A 26,330-nucleotide genomic window follows, 5' to 3' on the forward strand; every position below is an offset into this window, starting at 1 on the left:
AAACCTAGAAGTCTGAAATGTTTGGGACCAAATCTCTTACTATGGTGCTTACTCATTATAAATCAAGAGTTTTAGAGCTAGTGGGGTACTTAGAAATCACCATCCGTACACATTACACGTGAGCAAACTGAGCTCAGTAAGTTATAGTGCTAATTAGGAACAGAGCAGGGCTAGAACCTGAGCTTTTCATTGACCTTCAAGGTGAATTCTTTGTTTTTATTATTATTATGTTCAGTTAGCCACTGTATGATACATTATTAGTTTTTGGTGTAGTGTTCAGTGATTCATTAGTTGCATGTAACACCCAGTGCTCATCACAGCATGTGCCCTCCTCAATACCCATCACCTGGGTACCGCACCCCCCCCCCCATCCCTCCCCTCTGAAACCCTCAGTTTGTATTCTGGAGTCCATAGTCTCTGATGGTTCATCTCTGTCTCTGATTTCTCCCCATTCAGCTTTCCCTTCTTTCCCCTATGATCCTACACGCTATTCCTTATGGTCCACATATGAGTGAAACTGTAAGATGATCGTCTTTCTCTGGTTAACTTTTTTTTTTTTTTAAAGATTTTTTTTTTTTTTTTGGCAGAGAGAGATATCACAAGTAGGCAGAGAGGCAGGCAGAGAGAGGAGGAAGCAGGCTCACTGCCGAGCAGAGAGCCCGATGCGGGGCTCGATCCCAGGCCCCTGAGATCATGACCTGAGCTGAAGGCAGAGGCTTAACCCACTGAGCCACCCAGGTGCCCCCTCTGGTTAACTTATTTCACTTAGCCTAATTCCCTCCAGTTCCATCCATGTTGATGCAAATGGTGGGTACTCCTCCTTTGTGACAGCTGAGGAATTTTCCATTGCATTTATGGACCACATCAAGGTGAATTCTTAATGGACTCTGGCCTTGGCAGTTTTTCCTTAAAGGCCTCACTCACTTTCATCATGCAGCCCCTTCTCTATTAGTTTTTTCTTGCTAATGAAAGATAGATAAATTACAGTATCAAACCTTTTTCTGGGAATACAGGGGGAGGTTTCGACTGGTTTCTTCCCATGAAGCGACAGTGATAGGAATCCTAGGGGTAAATTTTTTTGAGTATTAGGGAAAGATTTTTAATTTGCAGTAATTCTAAAGGGAGGTAGAATTTAGTCTCATAAATGAGTGGCTGATCTAATAGATGGCTTTGAAAGATGGAGAAATCTAAAATTTGGACTTAAAATCAAACTTTTTACTATTTATAAGTACTTCAGGAAAATTGTGATTTACCTCTAGGAACGTAAAATATCATTTATGATGACTACTGTAAGTATGCATTATTTTCTCTGCTCATCAATATTTCTTCTCACCTCTTTCTCATCTCCAATTTTTTTAATTTTTTTAGCCCACAGTTAATGGACTTGAGCCTGTGTTTTTTTTCTTTGTAAGCATTCAGGTGAACTCAAACCACCTAACACTGGTCCTTATGGTCACCTTACTGCTACAGGGTCAAGTGCAGCAAGCTTTGGGGCTCTTTTTTTTTTTTTTTTTTTTTTTTAAATTTTATTCACCTGTCAGAGAGAGAGGGAGAGAGAGCGAGCACAGGCGGACAGAATGGCAGGCAGAGGCAGAGGGAGAAGCAGGCTCCCCGCCAAGCAAGGAGCCCGACGCGGGACTCGATCCCAGGACGCTGGCACCACGACCCGAGCCGAAGGCAGCCGCCCAACCAACTGAGCCACCCAGGCGTCCCCTCATCTCCAATTTAAGATTTCTGAAGACTAATATATTTTGAAAACTGTGTTCACATAGAAAAATACAACTATCATAACTACTTTTCAATTCCTTCCTCTCTTCAGAGTATATTCAACTTGAGCTCAAATTTAATCATTTTAAATCCCATCTGTTAAATTTATTTTTTCTTTCTAAAGTATCAAATTATTTTTGACATTTTATTTCTTGGTAAATGATCTAACTTGCAGCCAGTTTTTCCCCCAGTTTAATCCTGCCATCAGGCATGCTGCTGTGTGCCTTAAAATGTTATAACTTACTACCAGCAGTATCAGAAAATCAGTTTGAGGGTTAACACAAGTAATTATCTTTTATTTTAGATGGGAAAAACATCTACAGTTGATTCCTGGGAAGTAATCTAAGTTTCTATACTTGTTTTCATAATCTGCCCCTCTTCACCTTCATCATGCTACTATCATAAGGCAGTCTGTCTCTAAGCATCACAAACTCTTCCAGTCTATTTAATATTTTTCCCATTGGTGTATGTTGAGTAGAGATTGAATCATATTTCAATAATAGTCATATTTTCTTATTTCCATTGTTAAAGATAAATTATCCTAGCACTTCTGGAAAATGGTAAGGAAGACTGTATGCAAGACCATTGGGATAGGACCCAAGACCGTTGCTGTTGGAAAGGGATATTGAACTCAACTCCGCACATAAATTGGAGTGAGTGGGGATTTCTAGCCTGTAGACAGCAGGAGGGAGAGGATGGCAACTTAATGAGGAACTTATTTAGATAGTAAGTGGGGGTGGATTAGAAATCAAACTTGGTTGGAAATCAAAGGTGGAGGAAGAAGAGTTTGATTGGACCGAGAGCGGGGAGGATTCTTCATAAACTGGCCCGGCAGGATTTTCTGCTAAAACTGGGTTCAGCACGTCAAGATCAAGACCTGGTCGAGAAGAAGGCTCAGAGGAGTCTGACTAAAGTTTGGTTAAGTAGGGATTCTTTGTCACCATAACACATCTGAGTTTAGATTCACCCACTAATAAGGCCTAATTTAGAATGCTAGAGGTACCGTAGTCGCTCTTGAAAATAAGTGCCATCGTCATTCATCATGCTGCTCAGTGGGAAGTCTGCTTCTCCTTCTCCTGCTCTCAAGTAAATAAAGTCTTAAAAAAAGAAAAAGAACTATACACACACATTCATAATGCTAGTTTAGAGTGACACCAACTGTCCTCATCAGAACAAAATCTTTTAGTAGAACTGTACACACTGTGGGGTTCCTGGGTGGCTCAGTCCGTTAAGCGTCTGCCTTCAGCTCAGGTCATAGTCTCAGGTTCCTGGGATTGAGTCCTGCATGGGGTCCCCTGCTCAGTGGGAAATCTACTTCTCCTTCCCCTCTCTCAAAGTCTTAAAAAAGAAGAAGAAGAAGAAAGAAAAAGAACTGTACACACACTGACAATTTGTTCCAAATGAAATGTAGGAAATCTGATCAGCCAGAGAGGATGATGGGAGTATTTGTAATAATTACATTGTGCTATTTGCCAGGCTCTCTCCTGAAATCTCTGTAAATTAATTCTTTTAAACCTTGCTATAACCTTCTGAGGGAAGTACTGTTATTCTTATCATCCCAGGATTACAGACAGGGAAACTGAAGCACATAGCAGTTACAAAACTGGTCCAAAGTTACTGAATTGAAATATATGAGGGTTGTGATTGGAACTTAAACTTCATGACCTTGAGATGCTACTCTGAACCACTGTGCATTCCTGCCTCTATAAAACCCCTTTCTCTCCATATCCCCAAGCAAACTCGTAAAACTGGGAGATGGGTGAGGGGGAAGTGAACGGACATGTATTTATAGAAGTCCATAGCTTTTGTAGCCTTCTTCATATCAATGCCCTCTGCTTCTACTACTATCACAGTGCTTAATACATAAGAAGTCATTAATAGCCTTTTTTTCTTTTTCCAGATGAATAGTGATTAAATGAATTACAAGATGATGTTCAGTTTCTGATTGTCAAAGAGATTACAAAGAGATCTGATTGTCAAAGGTTAGGTTTCTCAAACTCTGGCTTACAAGGCCTGCAGTGGCAACCTTTTAGGACAGAAGGCATCGTCTGCATTTCACAACACACAGGCGGTTGCAGGTGTGCGTGGAAGCCCAGCCCACAGAACCTTCCAATACCAGCTTGCGGTGAGCTGGGCCTCAGGCACAAGGATATAATAGTGCAGTGAGCCTTTCTTCCTGAGCTCCTAAAGCTCCTTGCACGAAAGGCTGCTGGTTGTGAGATATTCTGGGAGCCCCTTCCATAGCTCTTCAGACCTGGTTTAAATTTTTCGGCCATATTTCCTGCTTGGCTCTTATTCATATCTTCATCTGGTCCTGGGGAAATCAGAAGTGAGAGAAATAGGACAAGAAGGTAAGAGAAAAATAAGCAATGAATGAAGTCCCAGATGTTGCTAAAGCTAATAGTAGGAGTGACAAGCTAAATGAGTGTTGGAGTGAGAGACCTCATTTTCACTTTGGCTTGGTTTCCCCTGTAGCTCACCAGAACTCATTTATCCTAAGAAATCAATGACTAATTTCCTGTGAAGTAGAATCAATGAGTCTGCAATGTTCTATGTTGGTTAAAAATGATTTCTTGGTTTACTTTGGGCCGTGAGGTACAAGCCAAATGATTGTTGCAAGTTACTTAGATGTTTGGATGAAGAAAAAAAAGTGGTTTTTTACTGCAACTCCATGACATGAATGGCTGACCTTTCTGTGGGGCTGGGGGTGGGGATGGGTATATGGGGAAGGGATGGAGACAGTTGTTCCCAGTCTCTAAAACTCAGTTCTACCCTGAGTATGTGCATGACCGAGTGTTACTTTGGCACATATGGTGCAGATTTAGAGGCTAAGGGTTTTCATGTGGGACTCAAACATGGATTATAGCAGAAAGAAACTTGAGAGCTCTGGGGAAGAATTCGATATTTCAATTGTATTTGATCATTTTATTAAATTTGCCTGGAAAAGTCAATTAAAAAACAGAATTTAATTTTCATACTCAGAGCAGAGGTTATTCATTCCAGCTCATGCCTAACAATTGATGTGGGGTATTGGTGGGGGGCTTAAATAATCAACCCCAAAGTGCAGAAGGCTGCCTGTTCTATTCTCATTGGTATGAAATTGGAATTGGATTGAATTGGAATGGGGCCTTCATTCTATAAACACTTCACCTCCTTTTTTGCTTCAGCTGGCTTCTCCATAGAACATAGTCAAATCATATACATCCCAAAGTAGTGATTTATTAGACCAAAATGGTGTTTTTAAAAGTTATTAATAGTATATTGAAATTGCAAAGTGGAATTAATGTCCTTGTATGAAAGACGTGTGGTTATATAAATTAACAGAAGGGTCAGCAAGTGAGTGAATTGCTTTGTATTCTTTTTTGAGCAAAGGGATATAAAAATAATGTGAAATAACAAGTAATTAGTTAACTTTATAAGTAAAATCTCTCAGGCAAGTTACTTACCTTTTTTGAGCCTCAGCTCTCTCATCCGTAATAATCATGTCTGCCTCACAGAATTATCATGGGGTTAAATGAGATACTACTTGTAAGGCCCTTAGTAGAAGGCTTGATATGAAGTGTCTTAGCTACTGATGTTATTATTATTATGGATCAAAGTTTACAGTTACAGGATACCTCTAGATACATCGTGGTCTAAACAATTAGCATCTAATTTTCCTGGTGGGAAAATTAGATGAAGGGGCTTTTGGAATGCTGTAGAATAATAATGTTAGTGGGGGAGGGGAGGATGTCTCACGGAAGGATCAGAACTCATGTAGGTCACAGGCCTTTCTGGCTACCCAGTAAGACCATTGTTGGGGCTCTTGGGTGGCTCAGTGGGTTAAAGCCCAATAAGACTATTGTTGATGTGGAATATTGGACAAATGTTGATGTGGAAATTTGGAATTAAGCAGCCAATGACGGGAATGATACTCTGCCTGGACCAGTTTTGCTCAACATTGTCAGTTAGTACACCTTTGAGCACCTCAGGCCTCCCCTTATATCGGTGCCCAAAATGATTGCAACTTGCCTGATTTCCAAACTAATACCACATGGAGGAGAATGTGCATGCTCTCTACCCTAGATAAGACTGAGCCAAGGTCATGTTACCGGCTTCCTGTAGAAGGAAACAGGCTTTGGAGACAGGGTTCCCGGGTTCAGATTCCCACTCCTCCTCCTTCAACAGTCAGACACAACTGTGTCAACTTGCACAAGTTCCTTAAGCTTCTGGGCTGAGAGTTGCCATTTGTTACCTCCTGGACTTATTGCAAGGATTATATGAGAAAATAAATGTATTACCCATGGGATATTTGTCCGTACCATGGTAAGTGCTGCATAAATATTAGTGATCATTTTATTTATTTTGTTGGACGCTATTTGCCCTTTGAAGTGTTAAGAGATGAACGGAAGCATATTAAATAAGAGTTTATCTGAGCAAAAATCACTTAGAACTGGGCAGTGCTAAACCAGAACCAAAGCCAGGAAATTAATTAGCTCTAGCTTATATGGTTGCATTATATGGAAAAGCCGAGTTGGTCTTTTGTGATTAGTTGTCCTTAGGTTTCAATTTCTTAACTTTGAGGCATTATAGGCTTAGGTTTTGTGTGCTTGTGTAGGATAGGAAGGCATTAAAGCCACCTCAGTCTAATGGCCTCTTGTTTTTAATTATTTTAACAGAAGTCAGATATCGTTCTGGTTTTACTGCGTTTCCTCCATGAATTAAGTTGACTCAGAGCAAAGAAATTGAGAGAAAGGAAAATTAGAGATCTTGTTCCCCAAACCCATAGTCAAGCCTCTATACTTGCTCCTTCTACCAATTTAATAGCACACGATCTGAAAATTGCCTTGAGTTTTAAACACTTGCTCTTTTCACTTCTAATAGTAAAGGCTCACGAAATACCGGAGCAAGATCTTTGTCGCTAAAGTAACTGTAAGGAGTTAATTAGGAAAAGTTCATATGTAAATTCTCCTCTGGAGAAGCTTGAACCCTTAAGTCCTTTTTCCAAACTATTTTGGAAACACAAACCTATTTATGATGGTGAGTTTCTTTTAAAATAAAATTCGATTACATCTCAAATCATTTTGATGATTGTAGAGTAGGCCTGTATCTTCTACCCCTCTCCTCAAAGGGTTTGGATATATATCCAGTTTTCACACTGTTTTTCATTCCACTTTGAAATCGTTTTAGTTCTAGTCTCATCCTGGCCTGGAGTTAGTGTGGAGCCTCTGAATCCCACTGACCAGATATTTTGAGTAATGATGTTGGAGACTACTACATTCTTTTAGAACTAAATTGGGGCAATGGTGGAAATACCCTGGGGAAGCACCATACGAAAGCCTGGTGAGGCAGTATATTTGAAAGAACATAGAACACAATTAATGTTTTTGTCTTACTTAGAGCTTGAAAAAATATGTTCAAACATAAAATTCAAAGCAGATGTCACTATTCTTCTTTAAAAAGAGGTAATTTTTTCTGTCCTGGTAAAGAATGGGAGATTCCCTTAGAGTACAGAGGTGCCCTGATCTCTGCAGGGTACCCTAGTGCTGTAATTGTTAGATTTCTGACTTCTGGTGTTTGTCAACAGATTTGGCTCGTTGGTGGCTAAGAGCCATGGAAACCTGTTGTTCAAGGCATTTTGACTGGCAATATTTAAAAGAACCTGTTAGGAAACTTTGAGAAGGGAATTTAAAGAAAATAGAAACATCACAATGAAGCTATATAAAACAACTGTCAATACAATCAGATATGGCTCATCCATTATCCCTGATAAAGTGGTTTCCTATTATCTATGTAACTCCTGACAGCTGACATGAATTTTCCCCTTTTATCTTTCTTAGGGTTAATGAACAATGAATGGGCAATTTTAAATTACACATAAGAAGCAGGTTCCTTTTCTTTCACAGTTTGCCTCTCTATTGAGCAGATACTCTGTGTGTTTACAGAATTTGACCCAAAGCTTTCCACATCTTCCTTCTTGCCATTTGCCTTTTATCTGGGGGATATTACGATTAACCGTCTCTAAGTGATTACATCCGGGCAGATTACTTTTTTAAGCCATCAATTTTTCAAGAATGCTATGAAATAAGAAACTATAGTGTCAGCCAAGGAAATATCTAAAAAGCAACATTATTTTGACTGCAGGGTAAAAGCATGTTTTTCCTAAGAATTTTTACGTTGCATTTTGTTTTCCAGGACAATTAATACCTGCCCCATTCCAGACTTAACAGCAGGACAGAATAATGGCCACAAACTGTATATATTGCACTGGTACTTTGCTAAGACCAATATAATTTACTTCATGTTGTTTTCTCTTAAAGAGTGGGGTTTTTTTTTTAATTTAAATTATTTTTTTTTCAGTGTTCCAAGATTCATTGTTTATGCATCACACCCAGTGCTCCATGCAATATGTGCCCTCCTTAGTACCCACCACCAGGCTCACCCATACCCCTACTCCCTTCCCCTCCAAAACCCTCAGTGTGTTTCTCAGAGTCCACAGTCTCTCATGGTTTGTCTCCCCCTCCGATTTCCCCCAACTCACTTTTCTCCATCTCCCCACGTCCTCCGTGTTTTCTCATGCTCCACAAGTAAGTGAAACCATATGATAATTGACTCTCTCTGCTTGACTTAGTTCATTCAGGATAATCTCCTCTAGTCCCATCCACGTTGATTCAAAAGTTGGGTATTCATCCTTTCTGATGGAGGCATAATTCTCCATTGTATATATGGACCATATCTTCTTTATCCATTTGTCTGTTGAAGGGCATCTTGGATCTTTCTACAGTTTGGCGACTGTGGCCATTGCTGCTATGAACATTGGGGTACAGATGGCCCTTCTTTTCACTACATCTGTATCTTTGGGGTAAATACCCAGCAGTGCAATTGCAGGGTCATAAGGTAGATTAGGTTAGTAAAGCTAAAGAGTGGGTTTTTTAAGCCTTACTACCTTTACTAACATAATCTACCTTTTCCTCAGCAAAATATCCTAATAGTCCGACCTTTGATATAGATTGTTTTGTTTCCAAAGAAACAAAAAAATCACCAGGTTTTTTATTATAAAATATTCAAGCGTTGTCTCCGTTTTCTCTTCTGAAAAATGGTACCTCCTCTTTTAGGGCTTCATTTACTTTAAAGGTTTAAATGTTGAACAAGTTATTATTTTTAATTCAGGTACTCCCAAAAACCCTATTTGAGAAACTTGCTATACAATTGATTATTTTTGGAGTGATTAGTCCAATTTTTTCCCCTCATATTCTCATAAAAAATCCAAATCTTCCCTGAAGTGTAGATATCCTGATTGGCATCTGTAACCACTTAGTGTGAAACTCCTTAAAGAGTGTTTTTGTTTCCAGTACAAAGGGAGAACCCCAGGAATGAACTAATAGTTTGCAGTTCTAGGCTAAGACTTCTTTAAAGACAGCCTTTCCTGAACTTTCTCCTCCAAAACTAGAGCAAAGGACTCAGCCTGTGCATGTCCTCAAGTTTCCAGCACTCCAGACTTCTGCACTGACCCTAAACCAGTTTCAGGCTGGTCTCATCCTTCCACCCTGGCCAATATCCAAATTTCAAACCTCCCTAGTCATCTGTCCTCCTCCACATTCTCATAGCCATATTCCTTTGTGCTTTCTTCCCTTCTCCTGTTTTTTTTTTTTTTTCTCCCTACTACATCCTTTCTTCGTACTCTTTCCATCATCTCTACATCTTTTACTTGCTTACTTTAAGTGTAATTTGAATATCCTTTAGGGACAATCTCAAGTAGTTCATTCTCTCCTTCCTAAGATCAGGAGAATGTTCAGCATCCTCTTATGGCCTAAGCACTGTCTCTTCAGACATCTTTTCTGTAGGCCATACCATCTGATTAGTGTTCTACCTAGTACCTCTGCCATCTGTCAACATCACAGTTATTCCTTCATACTCTTTCATAGCTTTGGCATCTCCCCATCTCCCTCCTCACTCCAGATTCTGATACATCAATGTGGATGACCCCAAAATTATACCCATCCCCCTCCAATGTCCTTGGCCTATTCATTTCCAATGTTCTTCAGGTTAACTCCTCAGGGACATTTATTCCCATGGCCACAGCATGAACCTTGTCATCCACAGCTGCTTCAACTCTGGAATCCTGAATTCTGGCAACTCTCTCCAAAAACAATCTGTCCCTGAAAAGTTGTAGCCTTCAGTGCTATCTTCACTATACCTATCCTTGACCATCCCCCCTCCATTTTCTCCCAGTTGATCAGTCCTAGCCCCACCATAGCTTTATTTTCACTCCTAACTGACCTAGACTATATAATTTTTAATCATTCTCCTAAACTATTTTCTTAATCATACACTCAGTTTTCTAGCTACCTTCCATACTTCTCCTCCAGAATCCAAATCCTGGAAAGACTCCCACATCCAGCCTCATTGTACCAATTCATGTACCACCAAGCTCAGCTGCAAAAAATTGCACATGTGTGTGGACTGATTTTAGTGTCTCCAATTTTGACTAGGCCCTCAGTCTTGCTCAGCAATCCTTCTGCCTGCCCTCATCTTCCTCTTATAGCGTTCACAATAGCTCCTTCGCTCCTTCACTGTCCCCCTCAAGCCCTCCACCCTGTAATCTCCCATGCTGTTCTCAGCACCTGACTTCTTTTCCCCTTTCCAAAGAAAATAGAAGCCTCGAGATAGGAACTTGTCAGTTTATCCTCTCAAGGAGAAACTGCACAGTTCATCATCTTCCTTCTTTTCGCCCCTTGCCCGCCATGTACCTGCATGTGTTTATCACTATTTGCACCAAATTAATCAATGTCTCTTCTCTTGTCAAAAGTTAACTTGTGAACTCGGTTTGCACTGCATTTGCATTTCTCTCTTCTCTTTTGGGGGCCTCTCTCCATCCACGCTTTATAGTATTTAGGCAGTAGGAAAGATGATCATAAAGAAGCTGGGTAAGATTAATAGACTAGGATGAAAATAAAGATTCTGAGTCAGGATGACAGAATAAGCAGTGGTTGGAATTTTTTCAGTGCAAGTTCAAAAATCTCATCATATTTTCCCTGTAGTACATGCTGGGAATGCAAGTTTAGGAGCTTTGTGTGTTGTGGAAATGTACCTTTGTGCATCTCTCAGTACTTTTCCACAAGTCATTCATCGGAAAATTGACTATGCTGAGCCACTTCCTGTAAGAGGTCTTGAAGCGTGTGGTCAAATAAGAGGTAAACTGTGGAGTCTGGGTCTGGTAAATCTGTAGTCAATATACATTTACTAGTGGTTGGGCTTTTCTTCTCTTAGAATAAACCTGGAAGCCATACCAGAATCTGTCACCACACGTTACCTTTTCTGAATGCACCCTGGCCCATGTACCAGGTGTTCCTGGGCATTGACAATGCACAAAGCATCATCGATAGAAGGTACTATACCCCGCTCTAGGGCGGGAAAAATGTGGTATGTGATGGGAGCAAATGAGACAAGAGTTATATTTTTGTCAAGAAATAAAGGGCTGCTAGTCAATACTATGTTGCTTATCCAATAATTCCAGTGAATTCTAGGTTGAACTTCAAAACAGGAAATCTTCTTTTTTGGATTCAGTCAGTCTATTGGGACACATGGCTGGTAGACCAGAGGTGCTTTTTTACTAAAACTTTAACATTCAGAAAGAATTTTCTGTAACCTTTTGACATGCTGAATTATACTCTGAACCAGAGAGGGACTCAGGACACAGCTAAGAAAAAAGGAACTGCTGGATCCTTTGGTAACTTTGTGCCTTCCTTTCTGGTTTGGGGAACAACAAATTCAAAATGTCCACACCTCTGAAATAGGAGAACCAGAGCAACAGAATATCAACCATGTTAAACTGCTGATACATTTTAGTTAAAGCTAGTTAGGTTGATCATGATCAGAATGTATTTCTGACCCTTGCTAATTACTAACCCAATCTGAAATATAAAGAAGTTCTTCTTCCTGCCTTGTTTTAATACATTTGTGTAATAAGTTAAAGTTAAGGACTTCTGTGCTCATGAATATTACCAGTAATTCTTTTCCACTTGAAAATACCCAAAGACTTCTAAGAAAACCCAAACTGAAAAGTATTATTAAATCCACCTTGAGCTAAGTGCAAAAATGGTTGGAGTAGGGCCTCACATAATAGTTTAGATCAGTTGTTCTCAAAGTGTAGTCTACAGTGGGACACCTGGGTGGCTCAGTCAGTTAAATATCTGACCCTTGATCTTGGCTCAGGTCGTGGTCTCAGGGTCAAGAGTTCAATCCCCACACTGGGCTTTATGCTGACCATAGAGCCTACTTTAAAAAAAAAAAAAAAATGTGGTCTGCAGATCTCTGTGTCTCTAGGATACTTTCAGGAATCCACAGGATCAAACCTACTTTCATAAAAATATTAAGATGTTATCTGCCCTTTTTACTGTGTTGACATTTTGCACTAATGTTGCAAAAGTGATGAGGGGTAAAACAAGCACGGATCAAGGCAGTGACCCAACTTATACTAATAGTCATTGTATCCTTGATTATCAGGCTCTCACAGCTTAAAAAATCACCAGTTTCATTTAAGAATGTCCTTGAAGAAGCAGTTAAAATAGTTGTATTTCAACCCTTGCTTACGTGTCTTTAATATTTCATGTGATGACATGAAAAGTACATATAAAGAACTTCTGCTTCATCCCAAAGGCTGGTTGTCTCAAAGAAAAGCACTTGGGGGTGCCTGGGTGGCTCAGTGGGTTAAAGTCTCTGCCTTTGGCTCAGGTCATGATCTCAGGGTCCTGGGATTGAGCCCCATGTTGGGCTCTCCGCTCAGCGGGGAGCCTGCTTCCCTTCCTCTCTCTCTGCCTGCCTCTCTGCCTACTTGTGATTTCCGTCTGTCAAATAAATAATAACCTTAAAAAAAAAAAAAAGAAAGAAAAGCATCTGTGTGACGGGGTTGAGAACTGAACCAACTGACCGTTTCACAGAACACCATTTAACTGCAAGAATGACTCACGGGCAAACTATGGTTATTCAGATTTGGGTATTTGGCAGACATTTCATCAAAATAAACTAAGTAAACCTGTCACTTGGGTAAATAATTGGCTGTATTTTTCACAATGACAAACTTTGAGCCTTCAAATAAAGATTAGAGTTTTGGAAGATTTGTGTCAGTCACTATGAATTTGATAACTTCCCAATACTTAAAAACTTCTCTGATGTGATTGGTGATGATATTAACCAATATGATTTTTTGGTATTATATAATGAAATGTGTCAACATTTGGAACATCTGCATAACTCTGAATTATTTTCCAAGTGACCAATGCATAATGTTGTAAAATTATGCATATGAGTAAAAGATCCATCTAAATATTGAGGTAGACTAATAGATCTTAAAGTAACAATATGAAACATTCACAGGGTTTTAGACTCCCCATTGTACTAAACTTTAAGAAACGACAATTTGCCAAGTTTCTAGTATAATATAAAAAAAAATCCACAATTATTTGGAAAGGATTTTAAAGTACTCTTCCCTTTTCCAATTATATATCTGTGTGAGGCCAGATTTTCTTCATATATCCAACCAAAACAATAGCAACAGATTGGATACAGAAACATATGAAAAGCTAGTTGCTAAGGCATATATTAAAGAGTTTTACAAAAATGTAAAAACGGTGCCAATCCTCTCAATGTAGATTTTTTTCATTATGGAAAATATAGTCATTTTCAAAAAAATACATTATTTCTGTTAGCATTTAATAGGTTGTTGCCATTGTTTTATATGATAAGTAAATATTTTTTAAATGTCTTAGTTTTATTTTCAAATATGCTGAATATTGGTGAATATAACAACATAGAAGCTCTTTGGGATACTCAGGAATGTTTAGGAGTATAAGGAGATCTGGAGACAAAAAAAAAAAAGTTTGATAAAGCTGGTTTAGCTGGTCATAATGAGAGAAGGACTGCTTTACTCATGCTAAAACTGCAGGTACATAGAAGACAGCATATTTTGTGACATTTAATCCTAAGAGAAATAGAAGCAGTTTTGTTGTTTTTTGATTAAAATATGCTTCACAGATTTCAACCAAGGAATTTTTAAAGTGAACCAGCACTTTATCAGTCTGAATTCTTTGGTTGAAAGCAACAAGTTGGTAGGTTTCTGCCTTCGGCTTGGATCATGATCCTGGAGTCCCAAGATGGAGCCCCTCCTCGGGCTCCCTGTTCAGTGGGCAGTCAACTTCTCCCTCTGCCCCTCATCCTGCTCTTGCATGCTTGCTCTCAAATAAACAGGTAAAATCTTGAAAGAAAAAAAAATAGAAACGAGCAAGGGCAACTGGATTAGTCTTCCATTATGTAACAAATTACCCATAATTTACCAGTTTAAAACAACACGTAATTCATATCTCACAGTTTCCATGCAGTTTTAGAATTCAGGAAAGCTTTTTCTTCAAACCCAGGAGAAAGATCTCTCTCTTATGAAGACAGTCACTCATATGAGTAGATCAGTTGGTTAAGGACCTCAATTACATGTCTAAAGTCCCTTCACTTTTGCCATATGAGGTAACATAATCATGGGAGTGAGAGAGCAAATCACCTTTGCCATATTCTGTTGGTTAGAAGCAAATTACAAGTCCTGCCTGTTCCCAAGGGGAGGGGATTATACAGTATATAGGGCGTGGTCATAGGGGGAGGGGGAGTGGTGTCATTTTAGAATTCTGCCTACCAGAGCGATGTAAACAAATAAGTTACTGAAAGTAAATGAAGTAGTCACACAATGAAAGGAATGGCTGAAAACCCAGCCTTAGAATGGGCAAGAAGCCCTTTTCCATTTCCTAAGAGCTATCAGAGACTTACCTTTGGTATTAAGAAGACAACTACTAATTCACTAGTCAACATGCCACCACTAGATGAATCAACTCCATATATTTTTATGTTTTTATGTTTATATATTTTATATTTATTCTAGGTATCAATTTTTGGATATTAATACGTATGTATTTTTTTTAATGTTGTGTTCCTTTATGCAAAGTTAAAAACCTACACTTTGGCTAAGTGGGACAGAATATCTTGAGTAACAACCTCATAAGGACTGCTCACGGTGGGGAGAGAGGTGCTACCCCAAAAGGAGGTTTTGACTAGTTGAAGCAGAAAGAGATGCTGGCAGGCTAATACAAAGTTGTCTACCAAAGTCATCATCATCACCAAAAATATCATAACTTTTCAAAAAGCAAAGTCAGAAATATTATCCTTCAACAATATATACTTATAATGTAAGATTTTCAAATCTTTTATACTTGTGAGCTGAGGTCATGAAATTCTTTCAAATAGATAATTATAATATATCTCCCTTGACTTGCTTTTGGATGACATAAAGTTTTGCTGTTGCATTTTGAATATTTCATTTATTATTTCTATGAAAGAGGGACAGTTAGCTTTTTGTGTTAAACAAAAAGATAATTTAAGAATTATTTATTCAGTATGTTAGTTCTTCTCAATGATTATTCAGTCATCTTGGTATTAATCCCAGTGTTACTTTTATCCTATATTTGAGATGGTGTCTCCTGCCCTAGTTTTCTAGCCTTATCTTTTCCATTATTCGAAGAACTTCCAAAATTGTCCTTCCAAGATCAAGAAGACAAATGTTCATATTCTTCTAACTCCATCCTCCAACAGGGAATCACTGGATTTACCATTGCTTACACAAAGTACCTTTTCAGGTATTTTTATTCCAGGTGTCTGGTTGGAGTTCACCTTTCCTTTAGTATGCAAATAACGTAGATTAGAGCCCCTTTCCATGTTCTGTGAAATCAGAATTTGCACCCAAATTCCCGAGGAATGCTGGCAGACCGGCTGACATTCTCCTGCTCGCTTCTCATTCTGACTTCCTGCCCCACAGGCTGCTTCACGTCTCTGCTACTTCCTCACCACAAGTGCTCGATGCTCCTTCCAGACACTTTCCCCAGAGGGTTCCACTAAATGAATAGCAGACTCTTCTAAGGTTATAGGGTAACAGAGAGAGATTATAGCACAAAATGGTTTGGGGTTTTTTTGTTTTTTTGTTTTTTTTTTCATTTAACTGTTCATGCCTCATTGTGTACAGGACAGAAGGACAGATTTTGTTCAGTTCTCTTTCCTTCTCCCACCATCATACTCAGGCCTCTTCTCTCCCCTCTGGAATTCGTCTTGCTCTTGCTCCCTTCTCCCCCTCCCCCGCCCTCCCTCCTCCTCTTCTCTCTCTCTCTCTTTCATAGAGTGGGTGAGAGGTGATGGTTCTCATGACTAAACTTGCCTATACTTTTCTGGAAAAAAATTGATCTCCCTAGAAGTTTCCTGCCTTTCTCTTTCCTCTGAATTAGAATTCTCTATGTGTAATTTATTAGCATTATTTTTCCTTTTCTTTATAAGCTTTTATTGAGAAAAGACTATTATCTTTTAAAAATGTTTCTGAGAGGGTTGCCTGGGTGACTCAGTCGGGTAAGCATCTGCCTTTGGCTCAGCTCATGATCTCAGGTCATGATCTCAGGTCCTGGGGTGGAGCCCTGCATTGGGCTCCTTGCTCATTGAGAAGCCTGCTTCTTCTGCCCTTCCCCCTGCTTGTGCTCTCGCTCTCCCTCTCTCTGAAATAAATAAATAAAATCTTAAAAAAAAAAAAAAAAAGCTTCTAAGAACATCTAGGCCAACACCAATTCCAGACATGGTTTTTTGATGACAGGAGGGAGATCCTATGTCATTGGAAAGGGTAACTGAACTATGTCATTATTCACAGACAAGCGTGTACTTTCTCTGAAGTGCTAGGAATCTCATTGAATTTTTAAAGGCTAGTTTTGAAAATGCCATTTTGAATTTGTACTGAAGAAAGATCAAGTTATGTATGTATTACATTTATAAAGCTTATGTACATGTGTACAGATATACTATGTGATGTTTATGTACGTATGTAAACATGCTAAAATGCATCTCCCCATTTCTTTTTTCTTCCTCTAGTAGTACTGTGATTTTTTTTTTTACTGTATATTTGACAGAAATCCAAAAATACATTCTCAAGGACATGAAGGAGAAATTTCTGCAAATTTTAGATTTGTCTTACCTAGATAATCTGCAAAACTGTGGTTCTTATTTGTGTTTATATACTCCTCAGTTTCTGTCCTCTTCAGGGAAAAAAAGATTGTTGTTCCCCACCCCCTTGTCTCTCCAGCTCAATCCTTTTATTTATTTTTTTTTATTTTCACATTTCAGGTTTCTGCAGACTTCATCACAACCTGATAATATTCCCAAGGTTTGCTCTAATGTTATATTCCGAATTACTTCTCAAAGAAAAAAAAAGTATGATTTGTAAAATCATTTCTTTCCTTCCCTGGGTTACCATTTGAAATAAAAGGCAAGTGTCTCCTCTTTCTTATTGCAAATTCCAGCAGCAGGCCAGTGGCAGCTGTCGTGCCTTCCTGCCTTTCATCCCTGAGGATTACTTTAGCCCCAGGGAGTGGGTTGATTTCCCTGAGGGCAAAGTCGTTGGGTGTGGCCGACTGCCCTAGGACGTGTGCTCTTGCTCAGAGTCCGGAGAAAACTCCCCTCCCTCTCCAGCCCACAGAGAAATCTCTGAAGTCAGTGTACTCAGTGACAGAGAAGCATGGCGAATGCGGTGGGAGTGGGGGGGGGGTCTGCTTCTGTTCTTGGCCTTCTGGGTCGGAAGGCCCAGCATGGACTTGCCTCGGGATATCTTTGTGCCTCGGTGGCAATACAGAACATTTCATGTTGCACAAAAGGATTCACACAGATTCAGACACAGAACTTGAGGGATTTCTGTGCACTGGAGAGGAAAGTCTGTGTGAGTTTGAGACCTTACTTAACCTTGGAACCTTTACTCCGTTAGAACTAGGTGGCTTAAAATGACAAAAGGTAGTGACTAAAAGGGAAACTTCCTCTCCTTAGAACTGTATTATCATTAATCAACTGTTTCTCTTGCTCTCAAACACCATTTTACTAGGATGTTTGCCCAGTACTCTAAACTGATAATTACACACGTGCTAAAATGATGCATTCGAGAGCTAGCCTCTTATTTTTAAACGCTTTTAAAGTTACACAGTGGTTCATATTCGGTAATTGCCCTCAGTCAGTCAGATGCACCGAGGTGGCCGCTCTGTGGTCCCAAGGATGGGTGACAGCACAGTCAGAGGACCTTTCCCCCCACAAACAACTTCTCTCTCTCCACCCACTGGGCTCTAGACCTGTTCATATATTCAAATCATGGTAATGAAATTTGGACTTAGGGACACCATTTCAACCCCGGATATCTCCTTAAACTCTGCATCTGAATTGAACTTACGTGTTTAACTACCAGGCCAGTAGACTGATACTCATTAAACTTGGATCACTTTCTTTGAAGAAAAAATAAAAGGACTCCAAAAGTACAAATTAAGTTTAGCAGAGGACAGTGGAGGAGAAGCTTTTCTCATCTTTTCGACATTTGAGTAACAGCGAATAGAATCACTTTGGAATTAGTGAGATCAGGTTCAGTACTTTGCTCTGCCACTTGGACAGCTCCATTCCAAAGGGAATCTCTAACTTCCCTTATCTGCAAAATGAGTATAATGGTTGTGTGGAAATAAAGGAAGACTAACCAAATGAGAACACTCACAGGCTATTTATTCTGAGCTTGTTGGAGCAAAGGAGTCTGAAAGGCACCAGCCCTTGCATTTTGGCAAGACTCAGAAGCAGGTGAAGGAGCTGGAAAGCTTCCTGGTGGAAGGAGGGAAGGCTTTAGGTGCCCCCTGATTGGGAGCTGTTGGCACAGAGAAGCTGTAGGTGGGCTCCTAAGAAGCAGGGCATCCTGTGGGATTGGCTAGTGACACGTATTTGGCTTTTGCTGGTTGATGCTAAGTTGGAAACAGGGACAAACATTAGAGAAGTGGCCAGTTATTCATCATGTCCTGGCTGTTTTGGACCAGCCATCCCAGAGGTTAGAGTTTAGCTGGGTGGATGGTTACTAGAGATAGCAATCTGACTTCCTGCAAATCTGATGTATAGCAGGTTGGCTTTCTAGGGCATTTATTGTAGATAAGGGTTTGGGTTCATTGGCGGGTGCGGCAGGTTGTAGGTCAAAGCTCTATTCTGATACAAGCTCTGGCCGTTGCCCATTGGTTTAGTCGGTCTTACAGCTGCACCCATGAAAAGCATCATCACAGCATGACCACACAACACTCGCCCAATAAATAGAAGTATAGTCTCCACAGACATTTGGAACCACTACCCTTCAGTGCATTTTTCATGGTATCCGTGCCGGAGTTTGGATCAGAACTGGGTGGATGTGGGGGAAGCCAGCATGTGCTGGTGTAAGTAGGCCCTTCCCTGGGGAACTATGTCAGGGTTGAAATGGTGTATCAGTTGAAGGCGAATTGCCTGTGAATTCATTAGCAGAATCTGAAATTGTCCATCCCATTTATTTCACTTCTGGGAACTGTCCAAGCCCTAAAGAAACTCCAGGTTCCTAATGGGTCTCTAAATTCATCTGAGTTTTAGGACATATTCTGGGGATACAAATGAGCTTAAAACCATTGCAGGTGTTAGAAGGTCTTTAACACCTAGTATAATGCCTGCAACATAGTACGTACTTTCAACCAGCAGTTGAATGAATAAGTGAATGAATAAGTGAATGAATGGGTGAATTTCCCAACTTACATCAAGTAGCTACTGTGAAAATAAGAGGTATCACCTTGTCTGCTACTTTCTACGTAATTTAGATATTTCTGTATATTCTTTTTTTTCACCAGAACTCCTAAAATAGGATTGAACTAAATATAATCGAATGATCACTCACAGAATTTATAATGATAGAGTCAAGAGTGAGTATTTTGGCCACACCCCCCCCCCAATGCTGAATTCTGGAAATGAACACATTAAATGGAATTTTAAAGCACTGTTCAATGAACAGGAAAGATGATTCAAAGTAACTTCTTATTAGCACCCATGTGAAGTGGTACCAAATTTGAACTTTAAAAATGTTACAGTTATGCAAATGACTTCACAGAACTAATCCCAAGCCAGTTGGTTCACACAGGTTTTTAGAGACCATACAAGTCAACCTGACAGGCAGAGCTTCTTGCCTTTTGTACGGTCGAGTCCCCGGGGACAAGGAGTTCAGAGACCTGAGACATGGCTTAGCATCTCGTGTGCCCTTCATCCTCACACATCCGTTCATCCATTCAGTCCCTTATGTAACATTGATTGGCCTTGTAGAGTTTCTCAGCTGCAGGGATAACAAGTGAGCCTACCATTCCTGCCCTGGAAGAGCTCAGGGTTAGGAGGTGAGCTCAGTGATGAACACGCGTGCAGCTGGAGATGGGGTCCAGCAGAACTTTTGCGTTCAGTGATAATGTGTGAGGCACAAAATGATGATTAAGGTCTCTGTCCTTAAAGGACTTCAACTCTTGTACAGCAGAGAACTCGTGTACACGGATATTCAAGATAGAACATTACATAGAGGCAGGCCCTTAGAAGGTAGGCAGGAATTCAGACTCGGGGATTCTCAGACCTTCCCTCTCATTCACCCCACATCCTTTGTAGAACTTGGGGTGGGGTACGTAGAAACAGAAACCAGGGAATCGAAATTTGTTTTTGACTGAGCAAGAGACATAGGTGTTCGCTGTAGATATGAAGCAATAAATTGCATTGGCTTATAAGTTTTGAAATAATGGCTCAGATTTAGAACTAGTTAGCAGAATTCAAATTGTGAAATTGCAGCTTTAATAACATGAAAGATATTCTAGCCCTGCCCACAGTAAAATGAACAGAGAGTGGGTTTAATATTCCAGTAAGACTGTAAAAAGGATGTGAAACGTAGGTGATTGGATTGGCGAGCACGCAGTCATGAACATTGTCAAAGAGAGTGTACAATGGAGTCTGTATCCATTTAAATAGCATAGTAACTGGAGGAGAGAACGGAGTGCTTCTCTCACCTGTGAAAGTGATATTAAACAATTAGGCCAAGGACCTTGTCCTCCATGCCGCTCTGATGGACAGCGACTTTCTGATGGCTTGCACTTTGGTGTACCAAACCTGTTCTTTTTCTTCTAGACTTGTGTAGCCACTACCCACAGTTTCATATGGACATGAAGTAATTTTTTCAGACCTCTAAGAACCTTCATTTTGCAGACTAATGTCTGAAATTTTTGATGAGTTTAGTAGTAGACATTGTACATTATCAGAGAAGAGTGGGTGCTGTTTGTGCCTTGCTGCACTTCTGATGCAGAGTAAGAGCCTATGGAGAGAACGGGAAAGGGAAAGCATCAGCCTTAATTCAGAATTAATCTCCTATAAAGGCCTAACTGCATATTTCCAAATAGTATATTTATATTTATTCAGATATTCCCTGAGAGACTGTCAATTTATTGGCATAGGTTATGATCCGTAAATTCCATCAGAAAATAAGGATTTCCAGTTCATCATATGGATTCATATATAATTAACTGACCTTCATATTAACCTTTTTAAAAAATATAATTTCCCATGTGGTTCAAGAATAATTAGTTGGTATGTGGCAATGACTAAACTCCTGGAATCTCACTATATGAAGTGACTAGTGCTGTGTCTTTTCTTTGGATGGATACAGTTAATAAGTACCACATCTAACCATTGACAGTAGCAAATATTGCTAACTTACATGTTTGTAAAACGGTCACGTATACTATTATGATATTTGGGAGCAAACAATAATTTGTGTTATGGTTTTGCAGCCATTTCTCATGTTATTCTATGAATCAGTTGTCTTTTTGATGGATTGAGCTCATGACGTTCAGTTGATCTCCATTTAATCAGGTCTTGCTGTCAAAGGTTTTTATATATTCCAACCATTTTGTTTCCATGTTGTTTCCTTGGTTCAATACACAGGTTGAGATATGGTTGTCTGGACTGAGAGATAGGAATCTCCAGCCTCATTTCAAAACTCTATTTGAATGAGTCTGAATAAGTCTTTCAACCCATATAAGTGGCAGACTGTGTCTTATTAGGAAATTAGGACCCCTTGATATATAACCTTCTCCCGCTGGGGTAATGCAATATGTTAATTTATCATTGGTATGCTATTCTACTATCTGTGCGTATAATTGAACTATAATTTTAAAATTCCTTTAAATAGTTATTTGTTTCAACTTTTAATTGAAGCCAGAACACAGAGGAAAAAATAATGTTTTAAAGGTTTGGTTAATGGGGCACCTGGGTGGCTCAGTGGGTTAAACCTCTGCTTTCAGCTCAGGTCGTGATCTCAGGGTCCTGGGATCGAGCCCTGCATTGGGCTCTCTGCTCAGCAGGGAGCCTGCTTCTTTCTCTCTCTCTCTGTCAAATAAATAAATAAAGGTTTGGTTATTTATTTGAAAAGATGTGTCCCCATCCCACCTCTTACGATATATGTGTCATTATGGGTTACACCTGTGAACTCAGATCTGGTAGTAAATGTATAGAAAGTCTCTCATCAAAATTACCTTAGCTCAAGCAGGAGCGCAGACTAAGTTCAGACAAAGGCCCTGGCTAGACAGTAGCCACGCTCCGCAGCATTCTGTGTTCGCCCCCTCCCACTCTCATTAGAAATAAGAATTCTCAAGTTAGCAAGTTATTTTATGTACTGTTTTAAGGGAAAAAATGATTCAGAGGGACAACATAGGCTTACATTAAAGATAAAGGCTAAGGTACAAAATATGATCTGGAATCCCAGAACACACTTAGTTAAATTCCCTACACCCGCATCTCTCTTCCTCCTGACATCTGAAACTGTGGACTAGTCATTAAAATCCTTCTACTTGGGCCCTACCTCTGACTTCCTCCATCAGAATCTCAGAACCTGGGGTCTGGTAAAAGGGCCATTTTAGTAAGCTTTCCAGATGATTCAAATACCCACGAGGCTTTGTGAACCACCCCCTGATTTTTTATTCATTGATTAAATGAATCACCCCTTCAGTTCTGAGTCATTCATTCATTGATTTTTCATGGCACAGTACTATGTATACATACATCTGTGTCAAGTGTTTTACTATCTAATTAAGGTGACAAGATGTATCCTAACATCTATTAATAAAGAAGCATGAGGTATTTGGACTCAGGGTCAGGGTAGCATTAAGAGTATAGCATGTAACATACAGAGCAAGAGCAACATCATTCTGTTCTGGTCAGGAGACACTTGGAGTAATAATCTCATTTGTTTATTACTTTATTTGATTATTAAGATGGCTCTGAAATAGATAGAATATTATTTGACAGAAGAGAAAGTTGAGTCCTAGAACTGCCAAGATTCAAGATTCCGAGTCACATGACCAATTAGAAAATCTAGAAAGAAAATCCGCTCTGATGCTAATTCCTAAACCAGTGTTCTTCTCACTGTGCCTGTATCATACCTCGCATAATTTTTCATTGTTGTTACTTAAGCTGAGTCTGTTTAGAGGTAAAAAAAAATTTACCAATAATGAATAATTTGGTTGAAAAACAGAGAAAAGAAATAATTCCAAATAACTAAAACTTCCTTCCTGTCAATATGTATTTTATGTTCAACCACCAAGCCATCAAGCAAGGATTCTGTTCATTAAAATTTGCGACAGAAGTCCTGCATATGGTGAATGTGTTAGGAGAAAATGTAATGGTTGTGATGGTTCATTTTATGTGTTAATTTGGCTGGGCCACAGAAATAAATTTGTGAGGGGAGCCCCAGCATCCCTGAGGAGCTCAGTGATCATTCTTCTCTGTATGCCAGAACTTACAGTGGGAACTGCTGTCATTAAATTGGGAAACCTGAATGCAGTGAGGATCCTGGTGTGGCAGGAGCTAAATGATGACCCTCGAATGCCAAAGTCAAGGTGGTCATGGTTCCATAATGGACAGCAGGATAAAGTAGAAATCAGAATATTCTGACTTGTAGAGAGCTAGGTCATTGACTGGTTGATGATGGTGTTCCTCAAAGTGAAATATTTGGGAAGCCCACCAAATTTTTGCTTAATTTGTATAAGCAGAAAAGTTCTAGGTCAACTGAACAAAATTTAACTTGAATCATAAAAACAGAGTTATGACCCCCTTCATCAATCCCCAGATATGAGCCAGTTTATAGACCGAATAAAGGGGAAGCCAAGTCCCCTTGAAACTCCTGAACATTGCTAAAAATTTACTCCATTAATCTTTTTCCCAGCCATCCCCAAAGGGACCTGCAATCTTTAACCAGGGTAACTGTACCTTGGGGAAAAAGAAAATAATGAGAGCTTTCAGGGATTACTAAACACTGGCTCTTAACTGACACTAATTCTAGGAAACCCAAAATGTCTCTGTGGTCCATTGGTCAAAACAGGAGTTTATGGAGGTTAGGTGATCAGTGGAGTTTTAGGTTAGAACCATCTCACAGTGGGCTCAGTAGGTGTCTGAACCCATTCTGTTGTCATTTCCTCAGTTCAAAAAGGCATAATTGAGGGGCACCTGGGTGGCTCAGTCAGGTAAGTGTCTGACTCTTGATTTTAGTTTTGATCATGATCTCAGGGTGGTGAGATGGAGCTCTACATTGCTCTCTCTGCTGGATGTGGAGCCTGCTTTAGATTCTCTCTGTCTCCCTCTGCTCCTCCCCTCCACTCTGCTCACATTCTGTTTCTCTTGAAAGATGCAGAGGTGGTGATTCTCACCATATTCTCATTCAACCTGCCTATTTGGCTTGTGCAGAGGACAAATGGATTTTGTAGAATAACAGTGGATTGTCATAAGCTTAATGTAGTGGGGACTCTGATTGCAGCTGCTCTAACAGATGTGATTTCATTCCTTGAGAAAAATGGTGCCTGGTATGTGGCTGTTGATCTGGCAAATGCTTTTTTCTCCATCCTTATTGATAAAGACTACGAGAAGCAGTTTGCTTTCATGGGGCAGAGCCAGCAAGACACCTTCACCGTTCTACCTCAGGGGTCTAGCAGCTCTGCAGGTCTCTGCCAGAATTCAATTTGCAGGAATCTTGATCACCTTGCCCTTCCATAAGATATCATTTTGACCCATTACATTGCTGGCATAATGTATATATCTGATCAGACCCAAAAAAGCCCTCAAGACACCAGTAATTTATACAAAGTGGCCCAAATGCCTATTGTCCCCACTGGTACTACACTACCTTTTCTCCCTTAGCCTGCATCTGTGGCCTCATGAGGAAGCCCCTATAATCTGTTGACAGAAGAGATGATATGTAGGGATGAACAACTGCTTCTCTCTGGGACATCCTCTGAAGGACAGTGGTAGAAGGGAAGACCTTTCAGTGAACAGAATGTCAAGCAATGCACCTGGTTATTCACTTTGCTTGCAAGGAGAAATGGCCCGATGTGCAACTGTATACTGATTTATGGCCTGTGGCCAGTGGTTTGACTGGGTGGTCAGGGATTTTGAAAGAACATGATTGGAAAATTGATGACAAGTGAGTCTAGGGAAGGGGTATATGGAATGGGCAAAGACATGAAGATACTTGTGTACCACATAATGTTTACCAAAGAGTTACCTCAGCAAAGGAATATTTTAATAATTAAGTGGATAGGAGAGGATGACCTATTCTATGAATACCCAACTACCCCTATTATGCACTGATAGCTCATAAACCAAGTGGTCATAGAGGTAGGGATAAAGGTTGGGCTCAGAACATGGACTTTGGCTCACCAAGGCCTACTTGTCTACAAATACCCTGGTGAATGCCCAATTTCCCAGCATCAGAGACCAACACGGAGTCCTTAGGGTATAAGCCAGCTACCTAGAGGCAGATAGTACTTCTATCGTGGGTCAGAGTTTTGTTCTTACTGAAGTAGAGGATGTGGATTTGCCTTCCCTACAAGTAGTGCTTTTACCAAAACTACCATGAGTGGATTTCTAGAATCCCTCTTCACCATCATGGTATTCTGCACAGCATTGCTTTTGATCAATGAACTCACTTCAAAGCACATGAAATGTGGCAATGGGCTCATGCTCATAGAATTCACTGGCCTTACCATGTTCTCTACTATCCCAAAGCAGCTGGTTTAATAGAAGGGTACAGTTACTTGTAGGAGACTTGTGTATAGTGCCAGCTGGGTGGCACAACCTTGAAGGACTGAGGCAAGCATGTCCAGAAGGCTGTATATGCTGTGGATCAGCATCCAGTAGATGGTGCTATTTTCTCCCATACCCCAGATTCATGAGTCTAAGAGTTCAGGGGTAGAAAGGAGAGTGTCACCACTCATTATTACCCAGGTGGCCCAGTTGCAAAAAAGTGCTCCCTCTCCCCATGACACTATGTTCTGCTGGCCTAGAGATCTCAGTTCCAAAGAGAAGAATGGTTCCACCCGGAAACACAGCACTGATTCTAACTAACTGGAAGTTAAGATGGCGGCCTGACCACTTTGCACTCCTCATGTTTCTGAATCAACAGGCAAAGAGGGGGGTGTCTCTGTGTGGGCTGGGGTAACTGATCCGGACTACCAAGGGGAAATTGGACTGCTACTTCACAATGGAGATAAAGAAGAGTATGTCTGAAATACAGAAGATCCCTCAGGGCATCTCTGAGTATTACCATGTCCAGTGATTAAGGTCAATGGAAAACTAAAATTACCCAGTTCAGGGAGGGCTCCTGATGACCAGACCCTTTACCCCACCAGGTAAAGAAT

The 26,330-nt window shown here is 40.1% G+C and overlaps 1 protein-coding gene across 5 annotated transcripts in view; it reads left to right on the forward strand.

Annotated features, from left to right (window-relative positions):
- Nucleotides 1-26,330, forward strand: part of FAR2 (fatty acyl-CoA reductase 2) — a 137,478-nt gene that overhangs the window by 54,427 nt on the left and 56,721 nt on the right. Inside the window, exon 1 of one of the 5 annotated variants that reach the window (XM_047740138.1) lies at nt 3,938-4,118. The exons of 3 other annotated variants lie outside the window; for them this stretch is intronic. The gene's annotated coding sequence lies outside the window, so the exon portion shown is untranslated. Of the gene's footprint in view, nt 1-3,937; nt 4,119-5,965; nt 6,073-26,330 lie in introns of those variants that run through there. One more of the 5 variants, XM_047740140.1, reaches the window with a different exon arrangement.

This window comes from Lutra lutra, chromosome 8 (assembly GCF_902655055.1).
Source record: "Lutra lutra chromosome 8, mLutLut1.2, whole genome shotgun sequence".
Lineage (NCBI taxonomy): Eukaryota > Metazoa > Chordata > Mammalia > Carnivora > Mustelidae > Lutra > Lutra lutra.